Source organism: Ambystoma mexicanum, chromosome 2q (assembly GCF_040938575.1).
Source record: "Ambystoma mexicanum isolate Mex_15411 chromosome 2q, UKY_AmexF1_1, whole genome shotgun sequence".
NCBI lineage: Eukaryota > Metazoa > Chordata > Amphibia > Caudata > Ambystomatidae > Ambystoma > Ambystoma mexicanum.
Genome location: NC_090924.1, coordinates 99,246,701 through 99,274,635, shown reverse-complemented (window position 1 = coordinate 99,274,635; position 27,935 = coordinate 99,246,701). Strand labels below are relative to the sequence as shown.

General features: G+C 49.0%; 1 protein-coding gene across 1 annotated transcript in view; it reads right to left on the bottom strand.

Annotated features, from left to right (window-relative positions):
• NTN3 (netrin 3) overlaps positions 1–26,705 on the bottom strand; it is a 234,460-nt gene extending 207,755 nt beyond the window's left edge. The window contains exon 1 of the mRNA XM_069646937.1: positions 26,077–26,705. The gene's annotated coding sequence lies outside the window, so the exon portion shown is untranslated. The remainder of the gene's footprint in view (positions 1–26,076) is intronic.
• Between the last annotated feature and the right edge of the window lie 1,230 nt (positions 26,706–27,935).

Genomic DNA, 27,935 nt, shown 5'->3' with positions numbered 1-27,935 from the left:
CACACACACACACACACACAAACTACCCACCATAAAACCACCACTGGTCATCCCCAAGCACGTGGCCACTCTGACATTCTCCCAATTGTCCTCGAGCCTAGTAAACCAAGGTATGGAAGCCAACTGGCCACGAGAGACTCTCACTGTCACACAGCTATCCCACAATGTCCCAGACACGCCTTGGCACAGAGAAAGCAAACATCACCCTGTGACCTCCTCAGCTTAACCATTCAATTGGTGCTGGGATTTGTCCAAAGTCCGCCAGGATCTGATTTGGACCATTGGCCTGACATTTTGTTACTTCTTTGCCATTATTTTAGAAGAACATCGCTATATCTGTGCGCTGCATGCGCGCGACCGAGCTCTTAGGCACCCGTTGAGCTGTTGGTGCTGTGAATGCCCAATAAATAGAAATTGAATCTTCTTTATACTATCATCTTCTGGGGACTTGCTTTTGGCGCTTGGTCTGGGCCAATCTCCCTTCCCCATACCCCATAGGCTCAGTTGTTATGAAAGCTCCATGTGTCAGGAGCCTGTTACAATACATGCGTCCCCATACACAGCCACTTGCAGACCACAGCGGAAAAACCTACACGTGATAGGTTTTACCCAACCCACCCATGTCTTTGCATACCATGTGCTGCCTCACTTATTTATACAAAGCACATTCTAAGAGACATTTTAAAAATGTGTGCAGCAGGTCTCCGGATAGAGAAAACATACAGACCCAGGCCCAGGCCCCGGCTTTGTCTAATCACATCAGCATGATCAATCTGTTGTACCATTTATGTAGTTTTGATATTAAAACTTCTGTTCACAAAGCTATGGCAGTAAATGCCCCACCTGTGCACAATTTGGAGCATAGGTACATTGCTAATAAAGGATGTATTTTTATAAAAACGTTTTGTTTTTTTAATTTTTTGGAGGCAGGGTGTTAAAGAGATAAACTGTTTGTAATTTTGTTTATGTGAATTGTTTTGAAAATTGATAAAATGTAAATAAAATTGTAAAAAAATATGTTTTTAAAAGTGTCTTTCTTTTCTTCTTTTTTTTTTTTTTTAAAAGGTATATCTTCTTTCGGGCTGGAGCTGTAAAATGTTCATTGAAGGGTCTTAGAAAAAGCCACCCAAACCCCAGCCATTTCCCCAGAAATTCCCTTGTCCACATTGTCCCGTTTAAGAATCACAGAAACTGTTATTTAGACCAAAATTGGGGGAAATGAGGGGCTAAGTCCAAAAGTGGGGGAAATGAGGGGCGAGTCTGTGCAGGCCCAGGCTGATGGTGGATTGTCGGGTATTCCAGTGCCATCACTGTGGGATGCCACCTGTGGCCTCAGAGCAAGAGTGCATGGATCCAGCCACCAGGATGTGAGGCAGAGAGGGGGCGAGGGATTTTGCTAAGAAAGCCTCTTGATAGCGGTGCTCAAAACATAGGAAATCCTTGAAGAGAGAAGAGAGCGCGGCGGGCGAAAACCAACTCTTATGGAACATGATGATGTTCGCTCTGTCAGAAAAGGTATGTGTACGCAGGGCACAGCGAAAGAGGAGTATTTTAAAGCGAGCCTATTAAGGCTCGCTTTAAAATGACACCAATCAGAGAGCTCATTTTCCTATAGAATGCCAAGCTGTACTTCACCCAAGCTGGAACAGCAGAGCTGGAACAGCAGAGATGGAAGAATCCCGCGATCTGACCCTCCCCAGTGCAAGAAGGACACGCCGCTCTTCCTCCAAGTCATGTGTCTTACGACTCTTGTTCATGGCCAGGTCTAGAGGCCCTGGTACTGGGCCCGGTAGATGTGAACCCAGTCCCCTTGGAGTGAGAGATGCAGGATAGACCAAGATGAACCCTGAGAGAGTTTCATGGAGCGACCAGGGAAGTATCTCATTGGTCAACACATAGTGCCGGGAGGTCTAAAAGAAGCAGCCTCCTACTCATTAGTGCTAGCAAAGGATTTTCAGGCAGCGCGTTAAGATTTTTCTAAGTTAGCAGGCTTTCGTTTCTGTTTCCAAGATGTCCACATCTACGCAACACCAGTTTGCAGGAGAAGGAATCTGCATGAGGCCAACGTAGAAGGACCCCAGCAGGAGATGCTGCTGTCGTGAATACTGGGAAAGTGCACCCTCGCCACCCGCGCTATCGCATGTCCCCACTCAAATTTGATTTTTTTCTCCAAGTCTGCCAGAACCCTCCGCTGCAAGCTGTGAGTGAGCAGGTAGTCAGTCCACCGTGAAGGCATATCTGGACATCGCTGCATACACCACCCGCTCAAGCGATCAGAGATTTAGAACTAGGTTGGAAGCTGCGCCTTCTGGCTTGGGCAACCACACACCCATCTGTGGCCTCTGGATGCACGCTCTCCTACCTCAACGCAAGAGGTCATTACTGAGCTCTGTGGCCAAGCTTATCCAAGGGACCATCCACTTGCATGGGAATACCTCCTGCCAAGTGATTTTTGGTCCAGACCACCTTTAAAGACCGGATGTATCTTTTTCCACAGGGCCCTCATACACCATATGTCAGATTTAACTTTACCACCGGCAAACCAGCTCACCGAGTGGTCCCACACACGTGCTCCATAGAGACGGTGTGATGCTTTTTAGACACATTTGTTATTTCCTTATAATAATGGCCTCCTTCGGCCTTCATAATAATGTTGCCAGCCTTCAGTTTCCATGTAACAAAACCCTTCTTTGATTGTCAATTAAGATGCCTCTTAAGTCTGTTTGTACATCTTTCCTCCGTTTTCACCCCAGACCTTCAACTAATATTGAAATACTCAGTTAATTATTTTGCACTGTCTTTATAAATACTTCTGTGTGGAACTTAGGGCTAATTTTTTGCTGTTTTGTCATTGCCCGTGTTGATTCCTGTATCCCATTGCTCCTCAGCCAGATTTTAAAGCCTAGCGATGGGCCTGCGCTACCAATGAAGAGTCGCAAGCACTTCAAAAGGTGCGTTTGACCTTCCTCGGTTTACAAACCAGTGGATGTAGGCAAGTTGGAAGATCTCAGCTCAGAAGCTTTGACCACTTCCCTAGTCTGCTCCACCAGGCAGTCTCTCGCGGCACCCGCTTCCCTATATGAGTCGGGCATGCAGCCTCCCCAACTCACAACCCCCAAATTAAACAAGGGTGTTACCGCTCCTTGGGAGAGGAAAAGTTTTAAAAAAAACACGCCGGGCATCTTACAGCGAAACTTTACTTGTCAACAGATGGCTCTCAGTGTAGGGTTATCTCCTTAGACTAATGAAAGGTTGACAAAGATTTCCTTGGCATGACAGACTGGCAAATGGTCGCCATGTCTCGGAAGGCTGGCAAATGGTCAGCAAGACCCACTTGGAAGGATGGGGGACAGGCAGTTTCATGCCTGAGCTGTGGCAGACTCTGCCCCAGCCCCACCGGCCTACCAAAGGCGCTGCCAGATCTGCCTCCCAGGGAGCCTCTTATTTTACAGTGGATTGCGCTTGTATTTCTGAGAGCACAATTATCCCGCGTCATCATCGGAAAGCATGTGAACCAAGTCCTATCAAGCAGGACGTCTGCTTTTGGCAAATGTCCTGTCGAAAATGGCCTTTCTCATGATGGGGGATGTTGTTTTCACCTTTTCCTCGTGAGGCAAAATCTTGTCAGATTTGTCCGTGGTGGGTGTTTGGTTGCTGTATAGATTATTACGGAGAATGCACTTTTTTTTTTAACACGGATTGTGGGACTCCCAAATCGGACAATGCGTGAACCCGAAAGACATCTGTCGGAGATCCAGCACGGGAAGAGGAATGAGGAAGAATCTGGTGTCACAGCGCCCTCTCCTGGTCAACTTGTGCGGAACAGACCGCGAAACAGGGCACTTGTATGCAATGCATCCCTCTCTCATCAGAGAAGTGTGTCCATGTTATGTTATGGTAATGGTAATATGTTTTTATTCTGTACCAAACCACCACAGTGGTGGATCCAGAGTGCCTACGCTTGTTCGGAGAGTGGGGTACGGTCGTGGGGTACTGGCTTGGTTTCTGATGCAGTCCATTTTACTAGTGTGATCAGCAGAGGACATACATATGTGATGAAAAACAATGGGTCATGCGGCTCTTCCTTTTCTCTTTGCTGTCTGTGACCTTCTTTGGTGTTTTCTCATCTGTTTTATTTTACTTTCTGTTGCTCGCTCTCACAATTGCTCGCTATCTTCCTCTTTCGCTCTCTATTACTCTCGAATGCCACTCTCCACCTTATTAACCCCTTCCTTCCCCATCTCCACTCCTCCCCTTTCATTTTTCAGTTGCTTCTGGACTTTTATTTCTCAGTTATTTGTATTCAGGGTCCAGTAGTCAGAGGTCACTTCAACTCAATAAAACGGACTAAAGTTAAACTCAAAGCAAAGCCCGGAGTGGAGTAGCCTGTCCCCAGTGACGTGGAGTCATCTGGGGCTGGTATTTTTGCTTTTTGCTCTCGCTGCACACTTTTCTCTCCCACTCCCGTCCCTAGCCATTCTTTAATTTGTACCCCCGCCCTCCTCCACATGCACTAACTTTTGCTCTGTGTAGGTCCCTATGTCTGCAGCGACGTCATTTCACCAAAATGCCTGGGGTAGCAGAAGTGACATCACACGACCCTCGACATGTGATAACATCACAGGAAGTGATGTCATTTGACCTCAACCTGAAGTGACATCACGGGAAGCGATGGAACATGACCTTTCATCACTTGGCATAACAGGAAGTGACATCACATAGCATTGTTCCTAAGTACACTACGAAAAATATGGTTATGATATATACATAATGTGAGGTACATTTCATACAGGAATGGATCGCCATATGTATCGTTAATATCAGTGTGTATAGGCCCATATTACCAAATTACTGTGAATGCAATCAGACGTACAAGGCCAAATGATAATGACGTGTTCTTATATAGTGCTTTCTATAGAACAAATATCATACATATCACCCAACCTGTGTTGGTACTCATTAACAACCTCAGAAGGATGAAAGGCTGAGTTGGCCTTGCCGGGATAGGAACCTGCAAATCACACACACATCCCAGCAGCAAGCGTTCAACCCACTGAGCTATCTTATCGGCTACAGCTAGGTGTATAGCAAAATGAGCAATTACATGTCTGAATGTTCTCAAAGTCAGAAAGCAAATTACACTCTGTAGTGGATACCATTAAACTGGTAACTGAGATTTAACAGCAGACCAGGTCATATGCAGGCAGGTCTGGTGCAAAGTTGGCCACATGTCAAGCCTGCGTGGATCTATTTTCAGGCTTCAGAGGATGGAAAATGGCATACCATTGGGAGGTTCAAAACTGTATTTAAGAAATTAGAGTAGGGCAGGGAAAGCAGCGACATACACACAGCATCCCCCCGTACTCTGGGCACTCGTTACCTCATACATGCAAACAAACATCCTGAACAGCAGGCCATGGAGATAGGAAAGAGAGACACACTACAACAAAGCCTAATGGTGGCACAAAGAAATCAAGGGCCACTTTATGTGCTACGGTCAAAAAATTCTACACTGTACACATGCTTTTAGGCACAAGGAATTTGTCAAGTGACCGAGGACACTGCAATGGAATGTCTTGTGATGATCCTAACAGAGACAACAACAGAAAAAAAAACATGCTATAACTGCAATGTGCGAAAAGCAAAATACATAGTCCGAAATGGATTGTAATTGTTCTTTTATAACGCGTTTAATACCAACGAGTGGTTTATCCGAACGTGTGCTGCGCTGCGTTGTCTTGCTTGCAACACAAATGCGTTGCCCCTGAGCTATGCTTCCTCTCCAATGGTTATTCTACTCTAAATGTTTTTTGCACGTTTTTGTCTGCCTTGTGAATTTGAGGTGTTTATTACTCACCCCCTGAAATGCGCCTGAAATAAACCTTTAATGAGCCTAGCAATTATTGTTTAGAATTCCAGAAAGACAAATTAGTTATTATTCCTACTCTTTCTTATTTACGGTTACAGGTCAAAGTGTTAAATTTGTGGAACCCCCTGTTTTTTTGTTTTGTGTAAGAGGCCTGAACAAGAAAGCCTGTCACTCCAGAAACATGGCACTGGTCACAGGCCAGGAGTCTCTACTTTAGAAAAAGAAAAAGTAATTTAAACATTTTTATTTGTAATTTTTTTAGGAGTAGCAATGGAGAACACAGAGGTTGCAGGTGCGACCCCTGGCGATCCCAAATGACGTCCCTGTCTGTCTGCCATGGGAACGAGCGTTACAATAACCAGTGCTGCGAAAGAGTGAGCAGGCAGATGGCATTGGATTGAAGACTGTGCTGCCCTTCAAGGGCGGGCAGCTATGCATTGCGCTGCTGGGTTCAGATTTTAAATCACCCGGGACGTCTTCGTAGCAAAGCGTGCCGCGAATTGCGCCCAAGCTTTGGTTTCCTCGTTTCGTTTCGAAAAGCAAAAGCCCCAGGGTCTGCTGTGTTTGCGATAAGTGGGCTCTCGCAGTGGAAGGTAGGGTGAGCACAGCGCTTAGAATGAGAGGCATGGGCAGCGCCCCCTGCAGGTGATTGGACAGGGACCCGATGAGGGGGCCTCCAGCAGTCAAGGGTGAAAGTGTCCTCTCCCACCCCAGGACAGTGCACCACGCACTGATACAGGGAGCTGCTTCCATAGCTCCTGGAAGACCCCTGCCCACTTTTAGTATATGCACAGACCCGGACGGTGTCATGGATACGTTTGCATGCACCAGATGTCGCCATGCCACCAGGAACAACGTATTCTAGTTCTGGGCTTTCATTTTACTTTAGGTGTACAGAAGCCAATTGTATTCCCTTCAAGTGAACTAAGACTACAACCCCCAAAATGCAAATGGTGGAGACCACATAGCACAGAACTGGGGTATGGTGCCCAAGATGACATGGAGTCATCCAGTAGCTCTAAGAATGAGGAGCTGGTAGCGGACACAGACTCTGGGCACAGACTCTCCACGTGGAGTTTCTTGTGTTAGCAAGAATTATTTGATCATTTGATATGTATATAGCGCTTTGATCCAAAGCAATAGCACTCAAATCATGGCTCTAACTATTAGGGCAAACAGCAATGAGTGGCGATACTCTCTTTTCTCAGGTGCCAATACTCTTTCACCAAGTGCGAGTACTCTAAATTCACCAGAAAAAAGGCGAAGTGGCGGACCTGAGAGCTGAAAAATAGCATTCCATATCAGGCACCGTTACAGAAGCCATTAGCTATGGTGGAGCCGTTGCATCGGAGTAAAGAAAATGTAGCTACACACACATGGAAATGCGGTCCCAGCTAGACCCAACTATAATAGCAGAGTAGAGCTATAGCACTACAGACCACAGCGTCACCGAGGGCCTTCTAATGCCCCGCGAAAATAAGGCCTTACAGCGTTGATCCTGCCATCTAAATCCAGAGGGTGCCCTGAGTTGCCTGTGGTGGGCACCTATGAAACATCTTTGCAGCGCTCCCAGGCCTTCGGGCATGTAGAGCCCTGTCCTAAAACTAAAATATATAAATAAATGTGGGTCCATCAGACTAATGCATAGAAGGCCCGTTGGGTCATGTTTTTAGAAGCATTTAGGATACGGAAGGGCAGCTGAATGGGGCAGATCGCGCTTTCTATGTCGCGAGGGTACAGTTGCTATTTGCGGCAGGGTCTACTTACATGGACAGCCAACCAGCATCGGTACTTCTCCCCTTACTATGTCTGAAACCTCTGCAGTGTGTGCGCACAGACACCTGCTCGTAACCACTGACTGCAAAGGACCTCACCCTAAGAGAGGAAACGCAACAAGGTGCATTTCCTAAAGGAATGTAGTTTTTAAAAATCTTATTTTATTTTTTTCGGCGTAAATCCAAAGAGGTTTCTAAGGACCCAGGATTCAAACCCATGTTGCTCTTCGTCATCTTGCTTGCAAGAAGAGCGTGTTGCCCCTGAGCTATACTACCCGTGCCAGTGCCAGTGCCAGGGAGTGTTTATGTGTTGGAAACATATGTTCCTGATAGAACTGAAAGTATAAAGGTATGGTATTTTCTTTATCAGGATACATTCTTTTTTTATATACGTAAATCAAGGAATCCAAATAAATACATCCTAGTGCTATTATGCTGCACTAATTCATTTTTATGAAGTTGTGCATACAAGCTCAGGAACCTTTGAAAGTTCCTAAGATTCCAAATTGTTCGGAAGTTTTCTTCGGTTGGCAGAAATGCTATTTTACATAAGTGTACTAATCACCCTTAGGTAGACGTATCCATCATCGGATGTGGACTCCTCATTTCATCAGTGCTAGCCATGCCGAAAGGGTCTGGGAGGGATCTGCAATAAGGACGAAAGGCGCTGGGATTCCATATATTCATGGTTTTCAGTGCAACCTGGACTTACAACGGAGGATTCCCGAAACCAGTCCACTGCGCGGCTATTCCTAGGTGCACAGGATGCAACAGTTGCACTTTCCAAAACTTTTGTCATCAGGTCCCATGGTATCAGAATTAGCCGTAAATGATAAAATGTTCAAGGTATACGACCCAAGGTCTTGTGCATTTGATAAGTACAGAATATTCTGGTTATATGTGATTTTACCGTAGTAAAATTCAGAGCGGTAAGTTTTACTGAGTTTTGTTATTTGGGGGAGGGTCACCCCAAAGGCCCCCATTTTCCTACCCTTTTAACCCCACCACACCCATTTTAACTCATTTATCCCACTACCATATATATATATATTTATTTAACATTTTCTGTATTATTTACTTCATTAAAACCTACCACTCTGAATGTTTTTCGGTAAAATGAGTGGATATCGCTATTTTCCACCTGACTTCATTAATATTGATCCAGTAAACTGAGCGAGACCACCCTCAGTCCCCATGTGCCCATCAGCAGGCTGTGCCCACTGCTTCAATGTCAAGATGGATGAACCAGCGCAGCAGATTCAGCTCCAAAGCAAAGGGGCAGCCTCAGTGCAGCCACGCTAAGATGCCCCAGCCCGAAAGGAAGAGCCACTGCCAGGGGAACTGGCCGGAGAACCAAACAGCACAATGCAGAGTGGTATCCTGGTGCCACAGGACCCAATTCTGGTCAGGTCAAGCAAGCCGCTCGGCCTGCCCTTCAGGTACCCACCAGCGCAGCCTTAACCAGAAACCTGGAACTGGTAGAACTGCCTCCCACTGCCTGCAAATAGCAACAGCTGGGGTTGTTTTCTACAGGCCCACATTCCCGGATGGGCCGAACAGGAAACATATTAGGGCATTGGCAGCACTCCCAGATTTAAATAGCATTCAAGCCAGAAATGTTCCAAAAAATCTACATATGCCTGGGCACTACGTTGCTTATCGAGAGCGGACAAGCACAATCGGTCTCGGTGAAAAAAACATGAGAGATTTGCTGATCCACAACAGGCTTGGACTGGCCTGTAAGCCAACGTCGAACAGGCAAGTGTGGGCCAGTTTTGTGGACCAATGCAGGCCAGTTGGATGAATTCCTGCACTGTGCAGCTGGTGGTTTTGACCAACGCTACTAACAAAATGTGTTTTAAAATACACACGTCGTTACCAAAGAAATGTACCTTTAATTATATCCAAACAGTTTTTTTGCACAAAGCAATGAAAATGTGTTACTGGTAATGTCCACTCTTTTTCTGACTGATTCCTGAGTCTAACAATCACGGCAGCAGCCATCAACACACCCCCATAATGTTGACCTGTAGCAGCTGTGTGGGTGAGATGCTGGGAAGTTGGTCTTGGGGAGGGCACGTGGCAGATTGGATGGCCTGCTGAGGTGTCACCAGCAGTGGGCATCAGAGCATACCCACATGCAGCAAAGGTTTATCCAGGGCTGTGGGGTGCAAGGGAAGATGGCGCACTGTCCTTTTACATAGGAAGTGAGAAAATCCTTAGACTGCATCTTGGTGCACCTCTGCTGGGCAGCAGGGGAGGAAACGTGCATCGGGGGTCATTCGTGCCCCGAAAGAGTTGCGGCCCTGCCATGTTCTCTGCCAGCCTTCCAGAGGCAACAACCCAGCAGGAAACTGCCCACTTGTCCAATTACCGAATTACATCCTGCTACAAATTATAATATGAGTTCTTACCCAGCACCGCCACTTCTGGATTAGCAGGTCGGATTGCTATTCAATGTATTGACCTCCCAGGGATGAAATTATATGATAGGTTATTTATAAGGCACTTAATACCCAGAGGTTTCTAAGCACGGACCCGGGGATCGAACCTGTGTTGCTCCGTGTCGTCTTACTTCCAAGGCGAGCATGTTGCCACTGAGCTATCCTCCCGAGACTATGAAAGGCTCAATTAGCTGTGTAGTGGGATTCAGCTGTGCAGAGTGCATGCTGGTCTCATGCCAGGGGAGAGCATTATCCTCCTGAGCTAGCCACCCAAACATAAGAGAAAGCTAAAGGAATGTTTATTTATTTATTGGACATGTGTATGGCACCTATGGACAGGTGTTTCCAGGCGCCAAATGTGGGTTGGCTCGGAGCTGAATGAAATACTACATCCAACACTCATTTAGCGCTGCTCTGCAAAGTCAGAAGGGCTCAAGGCACTTCCAAGTCCGCTGCAAATAGTGCATGGAACCTTCTGCGCAGGTGATGCTGGAAGGTTCGCCTTCTGCATGGCCACCGGTGAGTGGTCCTGGATAGGCTCTCTCCCAGAACAGAGCCGCTCTCCTTGGGTGGGTGAAAGGCTTAGTCAGCCAGTCGAACCCAGTGTTGGAATAAGGAGTTACAAGAACATCACCCAAACCATGGCCAGGGACAAGGTGTGATGACATGGAGCAGTGATTTTGAAAATCATAAAATGTATTTTGGCTAAAACAAAAAGACATTTAGCCAAATTAGCATAGCCACACTTTCTACCAGTGCTCGTATTCTCTCTTTAAAGATGATTTAAACAGGAAGCCCAAGTTTCGGCCTAGCTGCTCACATACAAACAATACTTCATGAACACCTCAACATTCTGATGAAACACAGTTATACCCCACGAAAACCGGCCTAGCTGCGCACATAAGCATCCTACACAGGCCTAACGCAGCCAGAACCCAGTCTTGGTGACCAACCTCCAGACTGCACACATTTAACTGATATCAAATACCTCCACACCTAAAGCTAGGATGCAGCTACCATAAGGCAATCGCATCAGCTGCACACATAAATGGTGCACCCAAGCACCGTATAACACCCTACTCACTCGACTGACCTGGACAACGGTCCCCGAGGGCGTTCAACCCACCAGTGCCTTGAGGTCATACTAATGATATATGGAGCACTATATAAATGCCATATAACATAGCATAACATAACAAACATCCCAGCCACCGGACATTACCCTTACGGACACAACAGGACAAGCGCACAGCAGACCCTTCACAGACGCCAATTTCTCCTGGTTCTACAAGCACCAACAGAAAAGCACACCCTCTATCCTACTCCCTCTCGCCCAACTAACCTAGCCGGCCTATTTTCTTACTGAGCCACGTGAGTGCCTTCCGCCCATAAGAGTGGTAACGGTGCGCAGTATAAGCCAACTTAACATACGATTTGCTAGGAGAGCACAGACAGGTCATGCATATAATGCAATGTGCTAAGGGCATACAGAAGGATCATAGGGAAATATGCAGAGAAAAGGAGACAGAGCAGAGGAAAGACGATATTTTATTTTTTTATTTTTTATTGTAATATTTAGTTTTTACAAACTTTCATCACAAAAAATAAATACAAATAAAATAAGAAAGACGATGTACAGAGAGGTGTAGAAAAGGGGAGCCACGAAGAAGGGAAAAATGAGTGAGAAAGCCAGAGCGGGAGGAGAGAGCGAGAGAGAGATCATTATGAGTTTATGCACATGTAAACCATTCATAAAGCACAAGCTATAAACTGGTTTGCCTCTAGGCACACAATAATAGAGGTCCAGCTTCAGAGCACAATGTGTACCTAGGCCCTCTACAGCAAATGTCAGGAATCTAGGTGACAGATTGGGGGACCAGAAGAGGGTGGTCGGGGGCCTGAGCCTTTCTATCCAACAGCTGTGACACCCAGGAGCCTGAGACCGGCAAGGGGCACAGGTCAGGGGCTGAAGTCCCACCTAACCTTAGCCCGATGGAAGCATGAATGAGACCCTCTGTCCGAACTGCCACCAGCCCAACCCCAGTCTGAAACCTGAGCAAAAGGATCTGGCTGCTGCATGGATCTAGGTCAGCCACCTGGGTAAGAGGGGCATGCTCACCAATACAGCAGGCCCATCTGGCAGGGCCCGCCCGCGCCCGCGCTCCCCCGGCACACTATTTCTGTCTCCCCCACACAACTCTTAACTGCAGTCTCTCGGCTACCTAAGAGTGGAATGGAATGGAGGCACCCCTTTCGGATCCCAATGTGCCCACCCCTGCCACCCACACAGTAGTGAAATAGCATTGACCGGTGCCCCATGATGAGAGCCCTCTGTCCCCTTTGGCACCAGAGATTGGCTCAGCCCCTGCTCCGGGCGGCTCCTCCGGGCCTGTAAACAGATGGGCAACCCCCTGCCATGCAAAAGTGCAGAGGTCTGTCAGCCATCCTATATTCATTGCTATGGTAAGCGGGGATTGTCAGAAGTGCCCCCCGGTCATTCCGCGCGCCCATCTCCATGCCCACTCTCGCTACATTGCCAATTTGGGTAATCCGGTGTGGGCTGTGTGACATAAGGCGGTTCCAGATGGAGGATGTGGCACCTCACACCCTTTAGCCGGCATGTTTGGTATCGCCCTGCAAATGTCGTTTTCAACTGTATGTACAATGATTGCCTCACATCCAAAATAGGTCTGCACTCAAGAAACACGGACTCCGGTGCTAAGGGCACATAAACATTGTGTTACTTGGCACAGCCAAAACTGATTAAAAACATCAACTAATCTCCTCAAAGTGAATTATAGAAATAAAATATGCGGGGTAACCCCAAAAAGTCTTCCAGATGGGATATGAACGCCAATAGGCTGCTCCCTGGCACAGTGGTGGTGCTGGACCCCCCACTCCACCTACAGACTCAGGGTACCTCACAGCGCCTGGCATCTCCCCTTCAAGGTATAGAAAGCGAACCTTTAAAGTGGTTTATCCCAGAATGGAGATTCAACCTGACCTATCATTTTGGGGGTAGGGCGCGGACACCAGCATAACCCTGTGCGACCCGGCGCTGGCATCATCTTGGTCTGGGTTGGGCTGTAAGCGAATGCCCAGGCCACACTATGATGACTGTATTCAACATGTGAGCGTGCAGGCCCTACATTGGTAAGGGCCCAGAGGGTAACCAAGGTCCTTTCTAATTGCCATTACTCAGCAGTGGCTCGGTAGTTTCTCCCCTCGGGGGCCAGACTCTGCTGAGCCCCTGAGCCTGCTGCTCCCAAGCAGTGTCAACCATAATGCACATTTTCTGACCAGGCGCCGTACCCTAGGGTTCAGCGCCTCGCAGTCCACTGCATGCAAGTGAATAGTAGGGCTTGCAGACTGTGTGCCAAGTGTGAAAAGTGTATAGTAGGTCTTGGAGACTGCGTGCCGAGTGTGGAAAGTGTATGGTAGGTCTTGGAGTCTGCGTGCCGAGTGTGGAAAGTCTATGGTAGGGATTGTAGACTGTGTGCCAAGTGTGAAAAGTGTATAGTAGGTCTTGGAGACTGCGTGCCGAGTGTGGAAAGTGTATGGTAGGTCTTGGAGTCTGCGTGCCGAGTGTGGAAAGTCTATGGTAGGGATTGTAGACTGTGTGCTGAGTGTGGAAAGTCTACAGTAGGGCTTGTAGACTGTGGGCTGAGTGTGGAAAGTGTATGGTAGGTCTTGGAGACTGCGTGCCGAGTGTGGAAAGTGTATGGTAGGTCTTGGAGACTGCGTGCCGAGTGTGGAAAGTCTATGGTAGGGATTGGAGTCTGCGTGCCGAGTGTGGAAAGTCTATGGTAGGGATTGTAGACTGTGGGCTGAGTGTGGAAAGTCTACAGTAGGGCTTGTAGACTGTGGGCTGAGTGTGGAAAGTGTATGGTAGGTCTTGGAGACTGCGTGCCGAGTGTGGAAAGTCTATGGTAGGGATTGTAGACTGTGGGCTGAGTGTGGAAAGTCTACAGTAGGGCTTGTGGACTGTGCGCCAAGTGTGAAAAGTGTATAGTTGGACTTGTAGACTCTGTGCCGAGTGTGTAAAGTGTATACTAGTGTGTGTGGACTGTGTGCCGAGTGTGAAAAGTGCATAGTAGGGCTTGTAGAGTGTGTGCTGAGTGTGGAAAGTGTCTAGTAGGGCTGGTAGATTGTGTGCCGAGTGTGGAATGTGTATAGTAGGGCTTGTAGACGGTTTGCAGATTGTGAAAATTGTATAGTATGGATTGTAGACTAAAGACCAGTGGTGTTCAAACTTTTTCATACCGAGCCCCCCCTTAGTAAAAATATTGTATCTGCCCCCCCCCCCACCCCATGCAGAGGTTGCCCCCTCAGGGGGCCCTAGTCTCTTTAAAATATAAGCAGATTTTCTTAATCCCTTTTTAAAGAATCTGGCCCCCCTTCGGACATCCTTCGGGGCCCGTAGGGGGGAAGCCCCCCAGTTTGAATACCAGTGTATTGGGCTGCACTGGTAAACCGACTAATGGGCAGAGTTTGCTAATGGCCCAGTGCCACAGCACCTTTGGAGAAGGAGTCCTGAGAAGCTCAGGCCTTGCTAGCAAGGTGCCACCCAGAGCTTAGACATCCCAGCAGGTGCAGCAGGAGACGTCAGCTGTCAGGTCAGTGGGCACACAGTGGAATAATTTATAGACTATAGTAAGAGAATAAGTGGGCATGGTAAACGTCAATTCTCTAAATTAGCATAACAAAAGCAGAAAATGGTGCGCTAACTGGACTTCCACTAGGAATACATGAGAATGGTAAGGCCGCACTAACTGGGCATAATATGCTGACTGGGTAGAATGAAAGCAGACTGGGCACTATAGGAAATGCTCATGGTGTGCCCAATAGGGCTAATGGGAACTTGTAATGGTGGCACCTGCTTGGCATAACGTTGTAGTGATTCGCTCTAATACCAAACATGTTCAATGGGTTTGCACCATTATAAAACGCTTGTGTGAAACAGGCCCGATGTGCCAACTGGCAGAAAGGAACTGGCAGAGGCATAGCTTGAAGATATCGAACTTGACATAATGGGTGCTATGGAAATTGAGTTTTGCGTGTTTTGAAAGACTTTTTTTAAGTCTTCAGTTTGGTTGTGCACTTTTTCTTGACCAGAATTCGGCCCGTTTTGGGGGTGTTGCCCCGCCCCACACCCTTCTCCCTACCCCGCTAGTTCACTACCCCCACATACGTACGTACATGTCAAAAAACGGGCTTGCAAAATGAAGACTATTTTTTTTTAAGTCGTTTAAATGACGGGATGCCGTCAATCACCTTTAAAGACCTCCAGTGGTCATTATAGCGTGTAATGCCTCATTGCAGTCATTACAACCTACACTGTTGTATGTGTCTGGCGGTAGCTTATGGTCCTAGGTACCAGTTTACCACAATGGAGAGAGTGATTTATAATCTGAGAAAGGGCAAACACGACTTTTGAGACATCTGGAGAGACTTCTTGGCACTATATGCATCAAAGGAGCCCTATCAACTCTTTGCTAAACGTCTTAGCAAACAAACTATATCAGTATCGCTATGACATGCATGCACCCCGTAGAGATTAAATAAAATAGACGCGCAGTATTTTTTGCAAGAGACATTTGATATTAGCTGTTATGCAAATAATTACAAAAGTATTGACACGGTGCCGTGGAATTGTCCTAACGTGGTTGCGGCGTTATTCATGTCCTGTGCTTTCCTTCAAAAACTGCAACAGTTCAGTTTTGAAACTACACATATTTTAATTAAGAATTCATGTTACGCCAAACAACAAACTAAAAAATGACCAGGTAAGAGCAATATTTACGTTCACAAGTTGTCAATTTCGATATCAAAAATGTTTTAAGAATCTTGGCAAAACTCTAAAAAAATATCATACGTGCTCTAGCTCAGGAATTTCCCTTCTGGGTGGCTTCTTAGTCAATGGTCCGGATTGTAAAATGCATTTTTCAATGGGATTGTGCCATTGTAAAAGGCTTTTGTAAATCTGGCCCAATATCTTTAGAAAAATCTGCTACAAAGCTGTCAGTTTGTCCCTATTTTTTTCAAAACATTTCCTACGGGATCCTCCACCCGCCGTATATGGTTGGGGTTCACTCAAGTCACCGATTTCTGAGAGCCTTATTAAGATTCACGCCTGCTTTTGGGTCGCAGTCCAGCTTTACAAGAGTGCACCTGGAAGTGTTGTGTGGAGAGCGTGGCCAGTGGTGGCCTGGAGAGTGGCTGATTCAAAGGTGTTCGTTACTTCTAATCGATGATGCTAGGAACTGGTGGGAGTGACATTGCGGTCCATTCCAAGATTTAGTTGGGAGCGGTGTGAGCGGGAGCGGTTGATGCCAGTCAGGGGCGTTGCTAGGGGGGCTAAGGGGGCTATAGCCCCTGATCTTTTGGTTGTAGCCCCGGATAAAATCTCAGGAGCTACAGCCAAAAGACTAGCTAGCCCCCAGTCCCAACAGTTCCGACATCAGCGTAGCCCCGGGTCTTTTCCAGACCTAGCAACTCCCCTGATGCCAGTGGTTATCCAGACGGGATGTTAGGAGAGCAGCTGATGCATGGGGTAACTTGGCATCAATATGCGGGGGAAATCATGATGGTGGGGATTGTTGGGAATGGAATGAGGAGAGTGGCTGATGTAAGGCCATTGGTTACCTTTCAATTATGAGACCAAGACCGAGGACACACTCTTCTGGATTTGAGTCCTGCTTTCATTATTCTGAGTGTACAAGATTTCTGTTTTTTTTTATTTGAAAAACATATTTAGCAATCCAGCTCTGTTTGGAAACTTTTGCATCCAATAAAGTGTCTGGGTTCTGAGAAAAAGAAAAAAAAAAGACTGAGGACAGATAGGAGTGAGGTTATATAGCGACTGATTCCAGGCTTTTGGCATGAAGTGGTAAGACTAGGGTGGCTGATGGCAAGGGTTATTTGAAATGTATGCCTGGAGGGCAACTGATGACAGGCCAAGTGTTGGCTGAAACTGACGAGACAAGCAGCTGATAATAGAGGTTATCAGAAATGGATCCAAAGTGAATGGCTGGTGGCAGAACATCACGAGTTGGGCTAATACTAGACATCACCTGCAAGTAATGATAGAATTGTGAGGGTATCAGGTGTCACATGCAAATAATGTGAGGATAAGAATAATGGCTCATTCAAAACAAGATTTCAGAAGAGTGCAGGACGGGGGATAACTGGAAGCGTGGCACCCGGGCTACACCAGGTGATATCTGGGTGGGAATAGACTCCTTGCAGCAGGAAGAGCTGCCAGCCGCTGCCACCCTTCCGATATTACAATTTCCAAACCATTCAAAAAATACATGAAAAAAAGCAAAAATAAGACAAGAATTCTTTAAAGAAAGCATAAAAAGTTTTGAAGTTTGTAAAATTCCCTACTCATTTCATTAAAAAGTGCATACAGATATACAGATCTCAGAAATCCTTATAAGAAAACAAAATCGTTTTCCACACACACATTTTATCAAAGATCACCCCCACCGGTATCCTCCTGTCTGTTTTTTGGATCTTTTTGAAAAAAGAAATATATGTATATATATTTTCAATAGCTCACTTATCAAACACACTTTCTGAAAAAGGAAATACACACACTTTGGGCTGATTTATGGAATTTGTGTGCCAAAAAATGGGGATTTGTGCCTCATTCTGGCTGCAAATCCCTGTTTAACAAATGGGGATTTGCGGGCAGAATGGCGCACAAATCCCCGTTTTTCGGCGCACAAATTCCATGAATCAGCCCATTTATTTTGAAACGGTACACTTGCCTTTTTTAACATTGAATCCATAATTGTTTGATTTCTTTAAAATAAATGTAGTCATTCCCTTAATTGTTCTTAAGAAATCTACAACAGCGGCAAAGGGTGCAAAAATCTACATTAAACATCTCCCAGACATGACCCCGTGTTTTTTTCTTCCTATGCAATTTCGTATGCCTTTTGGAGAAGTGTATCATTAATAGTGCATGTTTCTGGATTGTTATATCACAAACAGCACTGGTTTGAATAATACAATGAGAAAAACTGAATTTCTGGGACTAACAGTAATTTACTACCTTTATATTATGTCCTATATCATCTTTTCCACGTTCTGGTGACAGTTAAAAACCTCTGACCCTGTGGACTTGTGGTTTATGAAGTAACCAAACTTGATCTATCACATTATAGGATCATAATAAAGTGTTGCAGGTTTTGTACTCTATTCATCATTACTAATTATTTAAACACGTGGTCTTACTTTTGCTGAATTCAATGGGGCTCATTGTATCTGCTTCAGAAGGTACGAGGTTGGATGGCCCCCGCCGACGCGAGGCTGTGCCTTGCATGTTACATACAGGTCCCTGCAACTACAGAACTTGGGTCCACAACATAGTTTTGCTGAGCAGTCAAAAAATTCCTACCGGACCAAAAATACATTAAAAATTACGAGACTCGAGCCCCTCCTTCACAACTCATAGAATGAAAAAGTCAAGATCAGAGCTGGTAGATGTAGTGTAGTCCAAAGGGCCTCTGTTGATCAGGCAAGATCAGAGCTGGTCGATGTAGTGTAGTCCAAAGCTTCTCTGTTTAACAAGCAGAGCAGAGCTGGTCGATGTAGTGTAGTCCAAAGCTCCTCCGTTAATCAGGCAAGATCAGAGCTGGTAGATGTAGTGTAGACCAAAGCTCCTCCGTTGATCAGGCAAGATAAGAGCTGGTAGATGTAGTGTAGTCCAAAGGGCCTCCTTTAATCAGGCAAGATCAGAGCTGGTAGATGTAGTGTAGACCAAAGCTCCTCCGTTGATCAGGCAAAATCAGAGCTGGTCAATGTACTGTGGTCCAAAGGGCCTCTGTTGATCAGACAAGATCAGAGGTGGTCGATGTAGTGTAGTCCAAAGCTCCTCCATTGATCAGGAAAGATCAGAGCTGGTAGATGTAGTGTAGTCCAAAGCTCCTCCGTTGATCAGGCAAGATCAGAGCTGGTAGATGTATTGTAGTCCCAAGCTCCTCTGTTGATCAGGCAAGATCAGAGCTGGTAGATGTAGTGTAGACCAAAGCTGTAGTATAGTCCAAGCTCCTCCGTTGATCAGTCAAGATCAGAGCTGGGAGATGTAGTGTAATCCAAAGCTCCTCCTTTCACTTACTTGCATTTCCCTGCCCGTTGTAGGCTGATAGATAATAAAACTTTCATCCGCGAGGGGTCAACTCAGCACATCCCAAAGAAGAAAAAAGAATGCATGGACTTAATTGGCTATGTTATTTCTAACACTGTATTAGAGCGAGAAAACACTGGAATAGTTTTCAAAGTCCTATCCAGTTCTTAATCCCTGTTAGTTGCTTATGGTGAAACCATGATAGTACACATAATAGGCCCGATTACGGGCCTGCCAGAAATTCCTCCAAACCCCTTTACTTTTACCCCTACACTGCCTTGTGGATTTACCATAACGAGTCGAGTGACGGCGGAGTTAGTGTCCATGTTTGGCGTCCATAGGACGCTATAGTGCCACGGGGACTCGGGCAGATTTATCGCGCTCTATAAATCCATCAGGGGAATACGCTAATTTTTGGAGGAAAGGGGGAAGGGTGTACATTCAGCTATGAGCTGGAGGCAAAACCTCCACTGCGCCTCCAAACACGGAATTGGGTGGTGGAGTTAAGTGGCGGTAAAGTGACAGTAACACAATTACCGCCCCTTAGCCACTGTTTTTTACGCCAATGCCGAACTTGTAATAAAGCCCAATTTGTTGCATTTTTTCCCCACTACTGCCGCTCTGGCTTTGCCTTGGAATTCAGCAAAACAGGTCTTGGCCAGAGAATTCCCTCTTGCAGTTTGCATTTGTCAGCAATGGGGTGTTCGCCCCCCTATTCCTCCCCCCACCGGCCTGGTGCGAGACTCACCAGCCCCTCACAAACTGTTCTTTCCCTGGAAGCCATGAACGGTGGAGCCGGGAGACCAAGGCCAGTTCTCCCGAATTACAGATATAGGGCCTCATTACGAGGTGGGCGGTAAGGGTTAACGGGCACCGGTAAGGAGACCGGTGCCGGAAAACCCTTACTGCCCTATTCCGAGGTCCCTTAGCGGGTCCCAGCAGGAATGGCTGGTCTGACCAGCCGTTCTTTACGGGACCCGTTAAGGGACCTTGGAGCTAATAACGGGCCCGCAATTTGCGGGACCGTTATTAGCGCCTTCCCCATTTCCATTGAGCCCTATGGGGGCTCGAATGGGAATGGGGAATGGTGTTCGAAACGGGGACTTACCGGGTCCGCATAGGTCGGAATGTCCCCGTAAGTCCCCATTCCGCCAGACCGGACCCAGGTTTGGCGGCAGCCATGGCGCTAATAGCGCCATGCCTACCGCCAAACTCGTAATGAGGCCCACTGTCCGATGAGGGCGATATCTCCAAGTCGCCCTGTGGGCATCTTTCTGATTATTGGACAACAATGGTGTCGCGCACAGCAACGCCCTCAATAACAAGTGATTTATACAAGCTGCCTAATCTTGGCCATTCGGCTCCTCGAGGATTTGGGGCCCCTTTACAGAGAGCAAGATTTGCAATGAGAACTGGGGGTGCGCTGAGGGTGCAGGGGCAAGAGCTTTCGGATCGGCGCAGATTTCAGGCTCCTCTCATGACACGTAACCAAACCCTGAGTGGGCGTTAGTCAGGGGCGCCCCCTGCTGCTCAGGGCACGGCTGTGTCTTGATCTCCTGCCTGGGGACCCCCGGACAGCTGCACCGATGGGGGCAACAGGTCTCTTTTGAACTGCTGCGTTGCCATGCAAATGCCACTTTATGCACTGATAGCCGGTTAGCGCGAATGGTGGTGCAAGATTCCTGGCAACAGGCAATGTACCTGTTCGGGACGGAACGTGTCCTGGCATGTGCTGGCACAAAGGACGATATCGCGGCATTAACGCCCCCTCCGCAAATATAGCACGTCACGCGCAGGGTCTCCAGCGACAAGCCAGCCACACACATTGATATGCGACACCATGTATCAAGCCGACAGGTTTCCTACATACATTAAGGACCCGGGTCCCAACACAGCAGCTGCTCCTTGTGTAAGCCCTCACCGTCAGGCCAACACAGAACTACATTAGCAAAAAGTGCCCGCAAGGCTGCAGAGTGCACGCAAACGAGTGGCCCGGGACCCACCGCCCGCCCGCTCCCCCGCCATAGCGCCCGGTGCATGCCCGCATTCGCACCAAGGCGCTGTGCACCAATCGCCGTTAGGCTGAAGCAGCCCAGCTTCGGCTCCTGGCGGGCTCCTCCGCCGAGCCATGGCCACCAGAGGCTGCGCTGTGCAGGCAATCTGTGCTGAGCACTACTGAGCTCAGGCCTGTGCTCGCTTAATCATTGGTGGATTAATTCGACATCGATGCAATTCATTAAATGCTGATGATGTCATGCATCTCCCTCCGAGGTTGCGGATCCGAATGGGGTGTGGGGGGAGGGGGGGCAAGTTCGGAACTCCTTGTGTGGTGACCTCCCCGGACTGTAGGGGAGCGTCTTGCCTGGGGCCCAAGTTTTTTTTTCTTTCCTCTTCCAAGGACGTACCCCAAGTTAGGTGCAGGGTTGCTGTTAGGGAATGTGTCATTCAGCGGTAGGGGCTTATCAAGAATGTGTCGATCATTCACCAATGGCAGTTTTGGGGTGAAAATCAGATAACCTGTGTAATTGCTAATGTCAATAAAGCAAGAATAATAAGTTAGGGTTTTTTTCTAGGTTTTTTTTCTTCATAAAGCGGCGTCCTGTGTGGATTCTAAAACGGCACAGGCCCCGAGCTCCGGCCTCGTGCATCCTCCCTCCCGCCCGCAGCTCTCGCGATGTCAGACTTGGCTCGTGGGAATAGTGCGGGCTGGTGATTAGGCACGTTTTCACGCCGTGACCGTAGCAGCAACGTGCTGCCAATCCTAGGCACGCACCGCCACAACCCCCGACCCTCCCGTGTACGGCTCTTTTCCTAGAACGCCCTCTCAAGCCTCGAAGAGTCAGTCCTACAGGCGGCTGGGCTGTTAGCACCACAACGGCGTGTAACCTAAACCTTTGGATGTTCTGGGGTGACACTCCCTTAAAGGTCATGGCAGCTTTCAAAGGGCCCCAACAGTTTTTTTTGTTTAAATCCTTGAAAAGTGTTGGACGCCAAGTGAGTAAACCTCACGACAGTGGTCGTCACTGGACGCTCCCAAAGGCTTCCATTCTCAGCACCAGCATCTCCACACAGTGACGCTGTTCATACCAATGAGACCTTCGACAGTGACCCTCAGCACCCCTTCAGCATGACCTCAGTGTGACCCCAGCTCCACCCCATGCTAGCCTCTATGTCCACCTTGCAGCTGACCCCTGTTGTTGGCCGTTGGGACCACCCACGCAAGACCTGTACAGCGATGCAAGCACCAGCATTGCCTCACTGTGACCTCTGACTGGATCACCCGCCCAACCACCCTGCCACATCGCCCGATTCCAACGGCTGTCAATGACCCCCTGCACCACTTCACCCTTACGCGGTAGTAACCTCACGGGCACTCAGAACCGGGCTCTGGCAGTGACCTGTCGCTCAACCTGAACCTGACCTTTCCATCCCAGTGGCATTTGGGTCTAATCCCCACCATGGACCCCACCACCTGTGAGGAATTTGACCATCCGCACAGTTAGTGTGTGCTCGCCTGGGCTTTTTTTGAAATTTTAAATGACATTGAATGATGGTAGATCAACCTCCGGAAAAAGTGTGGAGGCTAATCCGCACACATTTTCCTATGCTTACTGCATGACATACACGTTGACGTGTGTACTCTGGGTGGACACAGCCTAAAGGTGCCCCCCCGCCCAACTCCCTGTCATATTTAGTTGGAATATGACAGCCAAGAGTACATCAAAGCATCTCAAAAGGGGGGAAGGCAAAAGCTTCCCCATGCCATACCCAGCCTCATTAATATTAACAAAGACTCCATGGATCCGCCTTGCCCTTTGTTAGCTGCTGGTGGCAGCTTTGCAAACTAATCAGAGTTAATTCAAGCAGGCACTCAGGAGACCTGGTCACAAGACTAACAAAGGGCAGGAAAACACCAACAACCTTTGATATGCACTGTGTCAGCCTGAAGCCAGCTCCCACCTCTCAGTATCAAGGGCAGTGACCTCTCATGTCTTGAACCATTCAGAAGGTACAAGTATGTGGATGATGGAGACAGAAAGTCTGTTCTCACTGCAGTTTCAAGGGAGACATGCCGCTTTAATGAGGAACCACAGAGAGCTCCATTAACTAGATAGACTCCTTGATCCACAACAGGCAGGAAGATGGGTGGGACTTAGTATTACATGTTTTCACCCCTGTACCTTTTCTGTTGCAAAGCACTCTGGGTATGACTTCATGCATACAGGAGATTGTTGGTGGGGACCTAGAATTGGTTCATTAAGGTAGGTTTAGCATACACCAAACACAAAGACTTTGCAAGAAGTAACAAGTAGAACTTATTTGGACCCTGGTTGAGGTACACTGTGCCTTACATCATCCTTCTTGAAACTGTCTGTCCTCTGCATTCCTTTACAGAGTGGGTTGTATTTTGTAGTGTTCTAGAACTGTCTGTTGTGATAATAATAAAGTAGATATTTTTATACAACCTTGGCTGCAAAGTCCCTTTAATCATTGGGTAATAATTGTATTTTTGTGCTGTGTTGCAACTAATTAACGATCCACGAGCTTGCAGAGATAAGCCTGCTGTTCTGTCCACGTTACCAAAATTGGAAAAGGAGGTTTTATAATTTGCTTGTGTTTCCAATCTCTGCTGATCCCTTCTGATCTACTAGAGGTGTGGGGCTGAATGATGTTTTAGAAACCGCAAGTTGATTGGTCACACCACCTGTTCTGACCCTCCAACACTTCATCCTTACAGGACAATCAAGCCAGAACCTTTACAGCAACTTCTGAAGCCCACCCCAGCAGCAACTCATCTGACTTCAGAGTAACACCAGGGTTACATCACTTTTAACTCCGTGGGTGACCTCCACAAGTTCACCCGCAGTACCACCAAACCTATATCCTAGAATAAAGTTACCCTATGCTCTCAATGTGATTCCCAGGGAAACTCCAATGTGACCTCTAAACACATCAAGATGTCCTGGCAGTGACCCCAGCACCACCCCACACTGAATCCTTACAGCCTGCCTCACACTGACATCTGGCAGCCAACCCTTTTCCACAAAGCCCCTCTCTTCCCCACCCCACACTAAGAACTCACAGCAAACCCTTTCCCCCAAACACTCTCTCTTCCGCAACCCACACAGATCTGTCAGGCAACCCCTTTTCTCCCAAGCCCCCTCTCTTTCCGCACCCCACACTGAGATATGCTAGCCAACCCTTTTCCCCCAAAGCCCTCTCTCTTCCCTCATCCCACACTGAGATATGCTAGACAACCCTTTCCCCAAGCCCTCTCTTCCCCACCCCACACTCAGATCTGACAGCCAACCCTTTCCCCAAGCCCTCCCTCTTCCCCACTCTACAATGAGATCTGACAGCCAACCTTTTCCCCCAACCCCTCTGTCTTCCCCCAGCCCAGACCGAGATCCCACAGCCAACCCTTTTCCCGCAAGCCCTCTCTTCCCACACCCCACACTCAGATCTGACAGTCAACCCTTTCCCCAAGCCCTCTCTCTTCCCCACTCTACAATGAGATCTGACAGCCAACTCGCGTTCCCCAGGCCCTCTCTCTTCCCCCACCCCATACTGAGATCTAACATCCAACCCTTGCCCCTCAAACCCTCTCTCTCCCCACCCCACACTGAGATCTGACATGCGCCCCCTCACACTGACCCCTGCCAGCCTGCAACTTCCATCTCACCCGGAGATCAACAGCTTGCAGCCCCCACCCCACATCGAGATCTTGTCGTCCACTACCCCACCCCCACATCACTCTAAGACCTGACAGACTGCTGCCCCTCCCCACTGCCGCCCAAGACCTCACAGCATGCTGGCCCCACAGCACGGAGGCACGAGGTCCGAAAAATGCGGCCCTTGCCTCACCTTCCTCATCCCGAGATATGGCACCCAACACTCACCTCACCCTCAGATCGTACAGCCAGATATGCCCCCACCCCCACCACCCTCCAGACGTTGGTGTCTGAAAACCGACATCCATTAACCTCGAACTATGAAAGCATGCTGTCATCTCCCTGATGTGCACCACGAGTCTTAATAATACAGCGCCTAGCGCGGGCTTTCACTGAGCTATTGGCAGCCGGGAGCGTGGCCTGCGCATCAACGGTGTGAAACGCAGTGCGTGCACCTCTGCTGGCCCCTCCTTCCCGTGCAGCGTCCTACGGCGCGCGCGCACCGCACGGCCGAGAGTCCAAGACGCCAGGGCAGAGAGGTGTGAAGTGCGAGGCTCTTGCGCATGAAGTGCTGCGTACCGCCTGCACTGTAGCTGGGCGGAACGCCCTCTGTGGCGGCAGGTCCTCACTGCTCGGCGTGCCACCACCTCCAGCGAGAGTTGCTGCAATGCCTCTCCTAGTGCTGCGCTGCCGGTGGGGATCAACAACTCTGTGTGCAGGACCAGTGCCCGACGTGGTGATGTGGGCAGCGCAGGTGGCACTGGAGTAGGAGCCCCTTGCCCCGCTAAGAGGTATTCAGAGTGCGTGCGTGCTGCAACCCACATGGTCAGACATCCTGCCCTGCTGTGAACTTATGGTGGTCTCTGTTCGGGGTCTCCCTGCAGGGGGTGACTCTGGACCTCCTCAGAGGACCAGTGAAAGACTATATTGGGAGAAATCCGTATTCCTGGTAATGAACGCGTAGGGTCCCTCAAAAGGATTGGGGCGGGGGAGCAGACATGTTACTCAGGACCCCGGCCAGGTGGACAGCCAGGTGCACTCGGACTTTAAGTACCCAAACAATAAAACACGTAAAAATAACCGCAAACCAACGATCCCCTAAGCCCCCAGGACACAAGTAACCCGACACCACACTTGAGGCGCGCGGCATAAGAACAATCAGGGATAGGGTTGTACTCACCAGGTGCAGACCAATGGTGGGGTACCCCCGGAATCTGGAACAGTGCAACGACGGGGATCCGTGAAAAATCCAACAACAAGCAGAAAAGAGGTGTTGGGGGGACTCCAGGACCCCGGCAACCGAAGGCTGGTGGCCTCGATTCTCCTATGGAAGGCTCTATCCCCGGGCAAGCGGATAGCGCCTGGGGATAGGATGGCGATATTGGGCAGGGAAGAGGGGTAGGAGGAGAGGATTGTGAAGGAAGTCCCCGCGGTACCAGAGCAGCTTCTGGGGCGGAACAGGAGGGCAACTCCTGCGCTGAGTGGGCAGGTGGACAGGCCCCTGCACAGGGTGGTCACTAGCTGCGAAAGGGGGCAATTGATGGTGGTGAGGTGGGAGCAGGGTAGGTGATGGGGGTGGGAGGCAGAGCAGCAGCCCCTCCGGGAGTCGTCTTCAGACGGAATAAACTAGCGCCAATAAATCCATGGGTGAAAGATCAGGTGCCGGCAACGCCCCCTCCTGGATCCCAAGACGCAGCGCTGCAGATGCGGGAGGGTAGAGAGTGGTCCCGTCCGGGTGCCGTGCGCCGAGCTGCACTCTCAGGGCACTGACCGAGCCAGCCTCGTCCAGGGGAAACCCCTCCTTCCAGCCCTCCTCCTCCCATTCATGGGAGCTCCCTCCTCCCCGCCCAGGGAGCCCTCCTCCCCCCCACCCCCCGTCCCTGCTTTCCCTTTCCCGCAGTGCTGGGGAGGCGGGGGGCGGAACGTTCATCACTCAGAGAAAAGAACAGCGAGAAACGATCATGGCAGGGTTAATTGGTGGCCTGGGGGAGCAAAGCGGAGCCGGAAGGACCCCAAGGTGGAGATCAGGAAGAATTATCATTATCCTTTGGGAAGTGCTCCCTCGCTAGCAGACACGGGGCTGGGAGCTTGTGTGCGGTGTGTACCACCCTCCCCGTGGGCATCAGGTGTCAGGCAGCTGTAGGAGGCTTGGGGGCACGTCCATCCACAGACTGGAGGATGCATGGGGTCGCAGGACTGATCAGTGCCTCTGAAAGTGCGTTAGGCTGGAATCTTAAAATGTAGCGCCAAGAAGCTTCAGAGGCCGACGCGCATGGACACATCTGCTGGGCTGGTGTGGGCTCTGCGTGATGGGGCGCGCAGCACGTCTGGGCTCTGAGTGGGCCTGTCCTGGGCGTCAGGCGGACACTTCAGAGAGGTGTCACTGACGAGCTGGTACACCTTTCTCTGTGGTAACTGCCGCACCCACAGCGGCTGTTCCTCACAGCCGGCCTCTACGGAAACCCCTCGGGCACCACGCGCCACAGCCACCACACTGCCCCCCCACCCCACTCTTCATCTACCGCGCTAAAGCCCGCAAGCACCAAACACTTTTTTCTACTATATTTGTCAGTCACAACGCTCCACAGCCATCCATCCTCTCCCACCATGGTGATGGCCAAGCCCCACGATACTCCCCAGTTACCCCTCTCTCGCCCACCACCCTCCTCCCCCACTACACTCCTCCCCCACCATAGGCAACGCCACTACGACACTCCTCAGCAACCACACTGTGCACCACAACATTGCCAAGCCACACGGCTCACACCACCACCCTTCAAAGCAACCATTCCCTGTAGCCACCAACCTGCTGCCACGTTACCCTCTGGCCACCCCCTCCTACTGCCATGTTACCCACTTAGCCATCACATCCTGCTGCCGGGGTACCCCTAGGCACCACACCCTGCCGCCACGTTACCTCCTAGCCACCCACCCTGCCGCCACATTGCCCCCTAGCCACCCACCCTGCCGCCACGTTACCCCCTGGCCACCCATTCGGCCGCCACATTACGCCTTAGCCACCATACCCTGCTGCCACGT